Source organism: Anoplophora glabripennis, unplaced genomic scaffold (genome assembly GCF_000390285.2).
Source record: "Anoplophora glabripennis isolate ALB-LARVAE unplaced genomic scaffold, Agla_2.0 scaffold369, whole genome shotgun sequence".
In the NCBI taxonomy this organism is placed as follows: Eukaryota; Metazoa; Arthropoda; class Insecta; order Coleoptera; family Cerambycidae; genus Anoplophora; species Anoplophora glabripennis.
The window spans coordinates 375557-388031 of record NW_019416678.1 but is presented as its reverse complement, the minus strand read 5'-3'; positions in this window follow the sequence as shown (position 1 = coordinate 388031).

Genomic DNA, 12475 nt, shown 5'->3' with positions numbered 1-12475 from the left:
AAGTGCCCATTTTTTCATTTGTTTATAACTATCGCATTTATTGTTAAAATTTTATAAAACCTATGACAAGTTGAGGGTTTTGTCATACTTTAAAAGTGTGCCAAAAGTGGGCGCTGTAGGTGCAATAGTTTTCGCACAATTCTATTTGTTTATAGCGGAGGCTCCAAAAGTTATGAACTTTAAGCCTCTGTACAGGCGTTAATTTTCAACCAAACATGATTGTGAAAGCGTCATTGTAATCTTAAAGACGCAATTAAGCGACCTATTAAAAAATATCACCGTTTTTTTGACATTAACATTCTCAAATTGTGCATTAAAAAACCGTGCGTTTTTCGCTTATAAACAATTTGAATAACATTGTTGCTATTTATGCTATCTCACCGAAAATAGGTGCAATGGATAGATGGCAAAAAAATACAGTTTTAAAATAAAAAAGTACCCTCTGCGACCAACAGGAGCCAAGATAAGAATTTTTTTTTTAAATCGTAGCGCAATTGTTGTTTATAAATATTATGACTTGAATTTTTCGCAAAATAAAGTTTACGACGTAAACTACGATTTCCTGATATTTACTTGTTTTCAAGATATGTCGACGTCAATATGCAATATGATGTAATAAATAATAATAAAAATCACACCGAGACAATAAAAATTATTTTAAAATATTGTTATAATGATGTGGTGTGAATAAATCACACCACATACTAACTAACAAATAAATTATAAAAAAAACAAATGATCAACTACAGGAAAAAAATGTACAACGGTAAATCTTATAATTAGTATAGTTAAATTGAAAGGTATACCCAAGCTGATAAAACTGTAATTATTGGAACACTAATATGTGTCATCTGTCATACATATTTTATTTTAAATAAAGGACATGAGCCACCTATGACTGCATTTTTTTTAATAACATTTGATAAAGTACGGTTCGTCTCTGCCCCTTATAAGATTTACCATTGTAAATTTTTTTTTCTGTAGTCGATCATTCGTTTTTTTTTTATAATTTACTGTTTGTTAGTTAGTATTGGTGTGAATAAAGCCATTATAACCATATTTTAAAAGAATGTTTTGTCTCGGTGTGATTGAAAAACTGTATATTACAAATATTGCTCAAAAAATGATATTTCAGATGGACTGCATTTCCACGTTCTAGGGATCAAAACATTTTTTAGTATCGCCACCGCATCTATACAGAAAGATTTGAACTAACAATTCTAACTGCAATTTGAAGCTATTCGAGGGACCTAACAACCCCAGTTTCAGAAACTAAAATAAATTCCTTCATTTCGGAGATATTGGCAGCGAGAGTGTTAAATGCCACAAAATAGTTTATTGATTGACATTATGATGACCAGCTCTTGCTAAAACCATTTTAATTTCTCAAGAGACAAATTATCTAAAATTTCTTCAAAATCATTTCGTAGAAAGTTAAAATATGACTCACCAGTTAAATGTTATGCAACAAAGTACCTACCTACCTAGAAAATGGTCGTGGACAAGGTCATACCAAACATTTAAAGAAAACCGAATTTGTGGCCTTACTTCCTCTGTTAAACATGGCTTTTCAAAAGCGTAAAAGTTATCGTTTTTCTGTTAAACATTCCACTATTCGTAAATTATACATATCTTAACAGGAAAATCTATCCTCAATTCATTCACAAAATTTCAGTCTTCGTCGGTTGTTTTCAGAATTTAATACTGGTATAAATTTAAAATCATGATATTTACCTGTACTTATAAACCACGGAGACTAGACAAGGAGATCGAACTCATACTGGAAAATTGACAAAATTTGTCAGTCCACTAGCGTTGTTAACTTTCCTTTTGCACCGAAGCGAATGTAGTATGATAAAAACGAGTGAAGTAAGCAAACAATCAATTTTATTTTAAAGAGAATAGAAATATACTATCTTAGAAATCGAAATAAATATTGTAATTTGTTTTTAAGAATTTATTACATAAATCTCGGTCTCCCCTCCACTATTTCGATGCATATAGAACACTAACACACCCTAATTTGGTAACATGTAGCCAGATTGAAATCTATTGGTTTATAAAACGCCTAGACGTTTTTATAAAGGAAGATTGTCAAATTTTTAAAACCATTATCCATTTAACATTCTGACTGAAACATTTCATTCGTTTTGTAAAATATATAAATTATTTTGGTTGTTTAGTAAAACGAAATAATACTTTTACAACAGGTTTACATGATATTTTTAACGATTATACAGATTCCCAAAAAAAGAAAACTGGTCTGTTCCAATGACTAAACCTATTTACCTTATGAATTTCGAAGCACTGAATCCGAATCCGGAACCAGAATTGCTCCATTATCTTCTATTTTCTTTAAATGGAAGGTTATGGAACAATTCTGGCCCCGGATTCGGATTGAGCTCGTCAAAATACATAATGATACATGAGTCTAGTCTCTGGACAGACCAGTTTTCTTTTTTTTGTGGGTCTGTGTTATTAACAGTTTTAATGTACAATTTTCTATTATACCTATTTATTCATGAACTTTAATATAAAATAAAAATATAGGTACTACTACTTCTAAAAAACACAAAGTAGGTAGTTTTTAAAACAAAGGAAAGTAAAATATTCTTGTTAACCATATACATGTATTTTGTAAGTATAGTATGCTCTGAACCAGTGGCGGCCCGTGGGTTTGAATACAGGGAGGGCGCATTTTGAAAAGAGGGCGTACATCATAAGAGCTGTGGGGGGTGTGGGGGGCGGCAGCCTCCTGCTTAGCGTCGCAGGCGAAAAATTTTAAGGAATTTGAAGGTCATTGTGTTTTGCAAGTACCCCAAAATGAATACTGTCAGTGTGTACAGTAGCTACTTAGATACAATGCGAGAAATAAAATTCCAACGTGTGGGGGCTGAAGTGGATAATAAACGATCAACCAACCCAGTTAGGATGTAATTATGTAGATTACTGTAATAGTTCATTCTGTATAATTTTTGAAGTTCCTTTAAAAGCATGGGCATCACTAAGATGTTTATCTATAACGGGATCAATTTTTGCAATATAGTCTATCAGTTCTAAAAATACCCCTTTGTTTACCGAGTCACTTTTTTATTATGTCCACGAAGAGAAAGGTTACATGTACCACATAGTTTTAAGATATTTAAAATATTTGAAAGAAGCAATCAATTTTTCATAACTGTTTCGTTGTGACTATTTACTATTTATTTGTTCTGCATAAGCACTATTTAAACAAGAAGCAATATTTACTCTTCCTAAAAGTAAAAAACTCACCAACTTATTTTTGTGTTTAGGAGAATTTTCATGTTTCTTAATTTTAATTTCTAAATGTTTCAAGTCAGAAACTCCAGTTTTCGTCCAGTTTTCTTCGCCTCCTCCAAACAATAAACATACAAAACAAAAAAATCTATTTGTTTGGTCACAACCACACAACCACAGGGTCTTATCATAAATGTTTTTATCAAATTTGCGAAAGCCGGCCCACTTTTTGCACTCTTTCTGCACCTCAACTAAATTCAACACTGGCGTTGGACGTCCGTTATTTTTCAATTCGACTTTTTCCTCTAAACTTAAATTACTAATAACAAGTTTTTTTATTTCACAAACCCTCATAAAACCCTTTAAACTTAAACTTATAAAATATAATGTCTTAAAAAGCGCCAAAGCAAAAACAAAACACATATAACCACACTTCAGTGATACGGGTTACTGCCTCATGGAGTCCCAAAACAAAGCGCGCGAGCGCGCAAGCCTATCGTCGCCTATCCCCTCCACGTGCCAATTTGTCCAATCATATGTAAAAATATGCTTGCACGATGGACTCAGATTTCACGGTCCGCGATGGAGTCGGGATTGCGCGCGCGGTTAAACATAACTCTTTGGTACGATCATAGATGGCAGATGGCATTAATCTGATACATGCACTTTATGCAACCAACCTAACATCCAAGAGATATTGAATGCATGCTATTTAGATTTCTTATTGATTTAAATAAATACATTATTTTAAGTTTATAGTTTGAAAATATCTGGGGGAGCGGAGTCTCAGAGTCCTCCTTCACGAGCCGCCACTGCTCTGAACAAATAGTAAATTGAAACAATGAACAAACAATATTCATAAAAGAGAATAATTTAAAACCAATCCAATCATTTAGGTGAAAAAAAGCATTCAAACACGTTTGATAAAGACTGAAAATATTTCAGTCAGAATATAAAACAAGCGATGAAAATTTGGCCTCGCGTTGTTCGTTGTTTTATAAAACCGTTTACCGTTTTACAAAATGACTGGTCAAATAGTAAAATAACACAAACTCAAAACAAATTTGACAATCTCGACTTCTATAAAAGATCTAGGCTTTTTATAAACCAAGAGATTTTATAAAGTGGCTACGACCTATTAATCCAATAAAATGTTTACTCAAAGAAGAGTGTGAATGTGTTTTAGAAAGAGATTATTAGCTGCTAGAGAATCGAATTTTTGTCAAGAAAAAAAATACTATATTAGGTATATGGAAATATTTTTGTAAATTTTGAGATAAATGTCGTTATTAGCAATCGTTCCTGCGTAGTTAATATTAAAAAAAGATCGTCTTTCGTGTTTTGAGGTCTGGCGGGGAAATAAAAAATAAATAAAAAGTCATTTACAAAAATATATCGTAAAATTTTATTGAAAAAAAGTTAATAATCAAATTTTATATGACTGTTTGTATTTTAAGTGTAATTGTTACAAAATATCTATTTAACCTAGTATTCTTTCATCTTTATTTCAGTAAATTTCCGTAAAATGTTAGTTTGATAGTGAGTAGTTGTGTTATTTATACTATAAACATTATGATGTCATCTAACCACAGAGATCTATTTGATAAATTCATTTTGAGTGGGAAGATTTCAATTGAAGCATAAAAGCAACGTGTTGTAGGAGTTTCTAAATTATTACATCCTTTTATTTTTCAATTTCTATTCTAGTAAGAGTAAAAATATTAACAGCTATAAACAAAAGTTCTCCATTTTGATAGCGATGGAAATACTTTTGCATGACCTTCACTGATTGACCGTATAAGTCGGATGTACAATTACCTATTTAATACAAATAAAAGGTGAGATATATTTTACAATCCCTTACTGAAAGTAATGAAATTGTCGTGTACAAGACTTTATTAAGATTCAACAATTTCTCAAGAGTTGATATTATAAAAAGTATAGAGAACAGATATTTTTCAAATAATGAGGTGTTGTTTTAGAAAACATATATTCTATTACAGTTCCCGTATTTTTATTTTATTGTAAAAGTATTGAACTAATGCAAACAAATTTTATTTTCTTTTTCAAAAAATATTTTTGACTCACAAAAAAATGTATACTTAAACGGCTTTTATATATGTACCTAAATAAATACCTAAGTAACTTATTTGTTGGTTTATTTTTTGTGACTTCAAAAAATGCAAGCAAGTTATTCAAAAAATCTATTCATGTCACAAAGAGGTAGTTCACCCTGTATGTATATATCCATAAAGAAAGTGAAAAGGTTACAAAAAAAAAACCCAAATCAAAGTAAACGAAACATGAATGAAATGATATATATGTATAAAATCAGTTACTTTGCTGGTATCTGATTCCGCTTAGAAGTTTCAAGGATATAAAAGTTTCGGGGATATAGGAAGTGGAAAGATCGGAATCGTTGCAACAGCTTATTTATCTTTCTTCTCAGTCCAAGGTTGATGCTACCTGATGATACCTAAATGATTACTAACAATTGGTTAATTATTAGTTAAACTACGACAATTTATATTACGCACCTTTAAAGAGCCTTATCGATAAATATGAGACAAATATTTTATTTATTAGATTTACAATCTTTACAGGAATTAATTTAAATGCACCGCAGACAGACATTGCATAATGTCATAAATAATTGTATAATGTAATTTAAAATATTAAGTAACCTTGCTAGGGGGGCTTTTATAATGGAAGTTCCTAAGATAAGTTTTGTATGTATCATTCTAGTACGCCAATAATATAAAAATACAGATAAGTAGATATGAATTGTCAGTCATTTCTACTTAAAATATTAATTGAGTTAAAGATACAAGAAAATATTAAAATGATTAACTACAGGGACGTAGGAACAATAATTTAAATACAATCTAATGAAATATTAAAGAAAATATTAAACTCGTAGGTATATTAAATTATATTTTTTTACTAACGTAGGATTTTAGTTATTATTATATACAGGGTGGGCCATTAGTGTGAGAAAGTAAAATAACTCCCTTGTTATTCATAATACAGAAAAAAAGTGTATATAAAAGTTGAACAGAATTAAAAAACCTACACGCTAAATCTTACATTTTTTAAATGAAACACCCTGTATATTTTTGAACATATGGATTTCCGAGAAGATTTTATATATGGCAATATAAACAGTTTAACATTTTAGTGCGGGGTTGCTAAGTTATGTAGAAAATTCTTCGAATTTTGAAAAAAAAACAAGACCTCGAAGAAGTTGTATTAACTTTCATCTACAAATACTTGGAGCAAAAATATTTAATAGGGTTATAGGCAAATGTTTAACAAAGACTGCTTTATTAGCTAATATCTATATTTTATACAGGACATTTTTTATAATACGATCATTTTTAGAAAGTTCAAACTTGATTTTCCAAAATTTTTCAAATGAAACACACTGTATATTATTGTTCTATGTTATTCACATATCGGTCCACTTCAACTTTTATTAAGCATGTTCTACACCTAAAGTTGTTTTTAAGATATAGCAACATTTCTGAAAAAACTAATTTTTATTATTTTCGGTCGCACGAGATGGCTTTGAAAAAAAAATGTCACATTTTGTCAATTTATCAGTTCATAATTTATCATTCCATTTTGAGTTCATTTTATTAGTTAATATTTATTTGTTGGTATTCTATAAAATAAGATAAACACTGGAAAAACATTGGCTGAAGAAAACAATATAAACGCAATCATAACTTTTATTATAATCAGATTATTTATTAATATTTACAGTTATTTTTGTTTTCGAATTAAAATAAAAACTGTCCTGTAAGGATATGTTCAGTTTTCTGATGTGCGTGTTGTATGTTACGCAATTATGAAAAATAATTGTAATGTTTTTAAACGGTAGTTGACTATGGTCTAGAAAGATAAACATTTTTTCCTGCTTTTTATAATGACATATGTCAGTTATATGGTAAATTCAGAGCGTTTTATATAACAATAAAGTAAAATAGGGTTAGTTTATAAATAAAAAAAATTATACACAGGCACAAAAAAATGTCTAAACTCAAGAGATCCACATATCCGAAGTAATTCAATGCGCTGAACACGATCTTGTAGTAAAATTTATGACTTTTTATTTATTTATTTTTAATTAATTAATTTATTTAAATACACATCCAACAGGCTATGTCCAATAATAGGATATGTTAAGTCTAGTAATAAAATATAAAAAAGTTAAAAGAGAGGAAAATTAATGAAAAAATAGAGAGAAAAAAATAGTACAAACTTACAAATAACACAAATATAAAGAACAAAATAAAAGGCAAACAAACTGTAAAAGACAGATATGACTACATAAGTAAAGCATTTTTATATCATTAGGCATACAACAAAAAAACATCGACATTATTTTCTATCTTAATGTACTTCGAAACAATTTGATACAATGGTGATGCTACTAGGATGTTACTACGTGCTGCGGGTAGACTAAAAATATTATTACTTCTGGCTGATAGAGGCGGTACTTTGATATCAATATTACTTAAAACACCTGGACAGTCCAAAATGTTATGTAGAACTTTATACAAAAACATTATTTGAAAAACAGATCTTCTTTTAGCAAGGGCATGAATATTGAAACGCTCAAGTAATAGATCATGCGGAAAACACTGAGGGGGATATGTACCATCCAATAAGCTGATTTCATAAACCTACGCTGTACTCTTTCCAAAGTTGCAATTTGAATAGCATAAATTGGTTTCCAGACTATTGACACATATTCTAATTTAGAACGAATAAAGGTAGTGTAGAGCAATCGTAGTGTAGAAATACTGATAAAGCCTTTGGATTTCCTTATTATGAATCCCATATTCTTGAAAGCAGATGACGCAGTTATGTCTATATGTTTTGTAAAAGATAATGTAGGGTCAAATGTAACTCCAAGGTATTTTATGTAATCGGGTCTATGCAATATTATATTATCCAATTTATAATCGAATAGTACAGAATTTTTTTTGGTGAATGTAATGATATAACACTTGGAGACATTTAGTGTTAAATTATTATTTAGACATCACAAACTAATGACATTAAGCGCATCCTGTAACATATAGCAGTCGGCAATGGTGTTTATTTCGCAAAATAGCTTAAGGTCATCTGCATACATTAAATGGTGTACTTGTAGATCAACGATGATGTCGTTTACAAAAAGAACAAAGAGTAAGAGTCCGAATATAGATCCTTGAGGCACACCAGATATTTGATGAAACTTGGCGATTTAAAGCCACGATGCTGAACAAACTGATACCGATTTTGTAAATATGATTCAATGAGTTGCAAAAGTGATTCGGACACACCAAACCCATCTAGTTTATACAGCAAGAGGTCGTGGTCGAGTCTGTCAAAAGGTTTAGTGAAGTCGGTATAGATAACATCGACTTGCTTCATCTTGTCAAGTTTTTCGTTAATAAACTGAGTTTTTTGGACAAGGTTAGTAATAAAACCGTGTTGCTCCCACGCCAACAGCCCGGACAAGGATCTGTGTTAAAAGTCATGTAATAAAATCTCAAATATTTTGGAGAAATTGCAAATAATAGAAATTAGCCTGTAATTTAACCAATTCATTCTTCTTGCCCTTCTTGTGCACTGGACACACTCTAGATCAGGGGTCGGCAAGTAATTTTAGGTGGGGTCCAGATACTTTTGAAAATTTTTAACGAGGTCCAGAAAAAAATTCATATTTCATATTTTTTATTTTAATTTGGACTCAAATTTAATTTGCTTACTAACCATTAAGAACTCACACACTCATACAATTGTAAAATACTAGAAAAAATTATAAGATTGGCACTTAAACGTAAAGAACATTTTTTTAATCATTTATTTGAGTAATTTATACTTTAAAAAATTTTTTGGCGGTCCAGTATTTTACCTTCCGCGGTCCGGACCTGGACCGCGGTCCGCCAGTTGCCGACCCTTGCTCTAGATAGTTTCCAACATTCAGGATAATATGAAGTTTTTATTAATAAATTAAAAATAGTTGTTAATGGGACAGCAAACGCAGAGGCACAGTCTCGTATAAAAAATGACGGTATTAAATCAGGCCCAGTTGTCATTTTTGGCTTAATTTGTTTTATCGCAGCGTAGACTTCATCTTGTGAAAAGTTTAATTTATTTAGCACATCAGCATCTGATGTAGATGTTCGACAATGATTTTTACCCGATTTTATATACGATTGTGAGAAAAAATCAGCAAAACTATTAACTATGCTCTGTGGATCATCAATAGTTTGGTCATTATGCGTAAGCTTGACGTTGATAAAGGACCAAAAACTTTTTGGATTAATTTGTATATTGCTATATAACATGTTGTACGTATAACTTATAGGAGATGCTTATTTCATGTTTTATTTGGGACCGCAGATATTTACTTGCTGATGAATTTCGAAGAAAAGTGAAATTTTTGGGTGAAAACGCCCAAATATGGGTCAAAACTGATTTTTTAAATTTTTTATTAGTAAAATTTACCCACGACCTCGATATTTCTCAGAAGACCCATTATTTGGGTGAAAACTGGCCAAAATATGGGTCAACAATCATTTTTTCCTAAATTTTGTTCAAATATAAATTTACTCATGACATCGATATTTCTCAGAAAACCCACTATTTGGGTGAAAACTAGTCAAATATAATCTTGATCTTATCATGTTAATAATTATTATTAATTTTGAAGAAATATAATTGCCAANCACTGGACACGCTCTAGATAGTTTCCAACATTCAGGATAATATGAAGTTTTTATTAATAAATTAAAAATAGTTGTTAATGGGACAGCAAACGCAGAGGCACAGTCTCGTATAAAAAATGACGGTATTAAATCAGGCCCAGTTGTCATTTTTGGCTTAATTTGTTTTATCGCAGCGTAGACTTCATCTTGTGAAAAGTTTAATTTATTTAGCACATCAGCATCTGATGTAGATGTTCGACAATGATTTTTACCCGATTTTATATACGATTGTGAGAAAAAATCAGCAAAACTATTAACTATGCTCTGTGGATCATCAATAGTTTGGTCATTATGCGTAAGCTTGACGTTGATAAAGGACCAAAAACTTTTTGGATTAATTTGTATATTGCTATATAACATGTTGTACGTATAACTTATAGGAGATGCTTATTTCATGTTTTATTTGGGACCGCAGATATTTACTTGCTGATGAATTTCGAAGAAAAGTGAAATTTTTGGGTGAAAACGCCCAAATATGGGTCAAAACTGATTTTTTTTATTTTTTATTAGTAAAATTTACCCACGACCTCGATATTTCTCAGAAGACCCATTATTTGGGTGAAAACTGGCCAAAATATGGGTCAACAATCATTTTTTCCTAAATTTTGTTCAAATATAAATTTACTCATGACATCGATATTTCTCAGAAAACCCACTATTTGGGTGAAAACTGGTCAAATATAATCTTGATCTTATCATGTTAATAATTATTATTAATTTTGAAGAAATATAATTGCCAACATGAACATGAAGGAAATAAAATTAGTGGTCGCGTGGCTTGTAATCATTTATATAGATATACATATATTCTTTATATACAGACATAAGACCTTCAGAAATTAATTGCAAAAATAAATTAATTCAACTGATATAGAAACAGTGAGTTTACGAGATTTGCCCGCAAGATTAATTAAAAATACAAACTGATAACAATTAGTATTTCGATAAGGAATTGCACTATAAATCCAAAATAGAATCAAAGTAGATAAATTAATGTTATCACTAGGCAGTGAGTTAATAAAGTAGATAAATATAAAATCTGTAGATATGATTTTGGTTTTTACATTCGTTAGTCAATTTGATGTTTTAATAATTAATATTTATATCATCACGTGCTGGGAGTGATGTATATAAATACATATACAGGGTGGCTCAATTAAAACAGTCTAAAATATTTTCAGTTCAATGGATTTTTTTCGGAAAATCCATTCAATGAAACTCTTTATCCAGTGTTCGGAAAAATGTTGATTCAAAAAGTCACGTATAGCAGCTGCATAGTGTGGCGGAGCGCCATCTTGCTGAAAAAAATCATCATTCTCTGGGATCTGATCGTCGTTTTCAAGAATCTCCACAAATTCTTGCAGTTACCCGGGCCATTTCATTATTTCAAAAATAGAGAGTGACAATTTCAATTCTCTCTGCAGTCAGTGGTGTAAACCATGATAATTTGAATCGTTTGCTTTAAAATAGCGAATAATAACAAATCATTGGATTTCACTATCTAGACAATTCTGATTGATGTAAAATTGGAACAAAACTATATGTAAAATTTTAATAAAACCTATGATCTTATCAAGACTTCGATGATAAACCTCATTTTTTCACAGTTTTATTATTTGGCGAGTTTTTTTATTACTATTTCAAGTCGTTTTATTTATTTCACCGACACTTCCAACAGTTTTTTTACATTAATTTTCAGGCAGAACAAAAATTTCAGCATGTTTGTAAAGAGAATTGCAATACCTTTAAAATGATGTGCCACCCCGTTTAGGGAGATGACCCTGCATTGATGAAGTTTTGATCAAAAGATGTCCCCTTTGAAAGCAAAATCGACCTGTTTCGGTGTTTTCCGAAAAAACCTGTTGCAATGAAAATATTTCAGGTGGACTGTTTTAATTGGGCCACCCTGTATACAATTGATAAATTGAAATAACCTGTCAAAGTTATGCAAATTAGGAGAATAATTAGTATTTTCGGAAATGTAAAAATATGACAAAATTACTGAATCTTGAGATTCGTATATAAATAATAGAACTGTTTTTTAATTTATAATAAAAATAAATATTTTATATATCTCCAGGGTGTATGAGAATTAGCAGGAAGCACTTGTAAAAAATTAATGATTTTCACGTTATTTCTAACTTGTATTTTTAACAAAAAAATCTGTTCTAAAATTTTAGTCAAACCCCATTGAATTATTTGACCGTTTTCCCAAGCGCGATTGCATTTTTTTTTGTCTCAAATGCTCGCATTTTAATATAGTCTTTATGCTCGTTTATATTTACAGGCCGATAGATTTTTCCTCAAACATAATGTTTATTGCGTCTCATCGTTTGCTATAAACGCATTTTTTAAATTTGAACATTATTTGGGCATATCTTTGATAAAAAGTATTATTTGTTTGAAAAACTGTTGTGACATTAAATTTTTACCTATTCTTATTTTTTCCCATA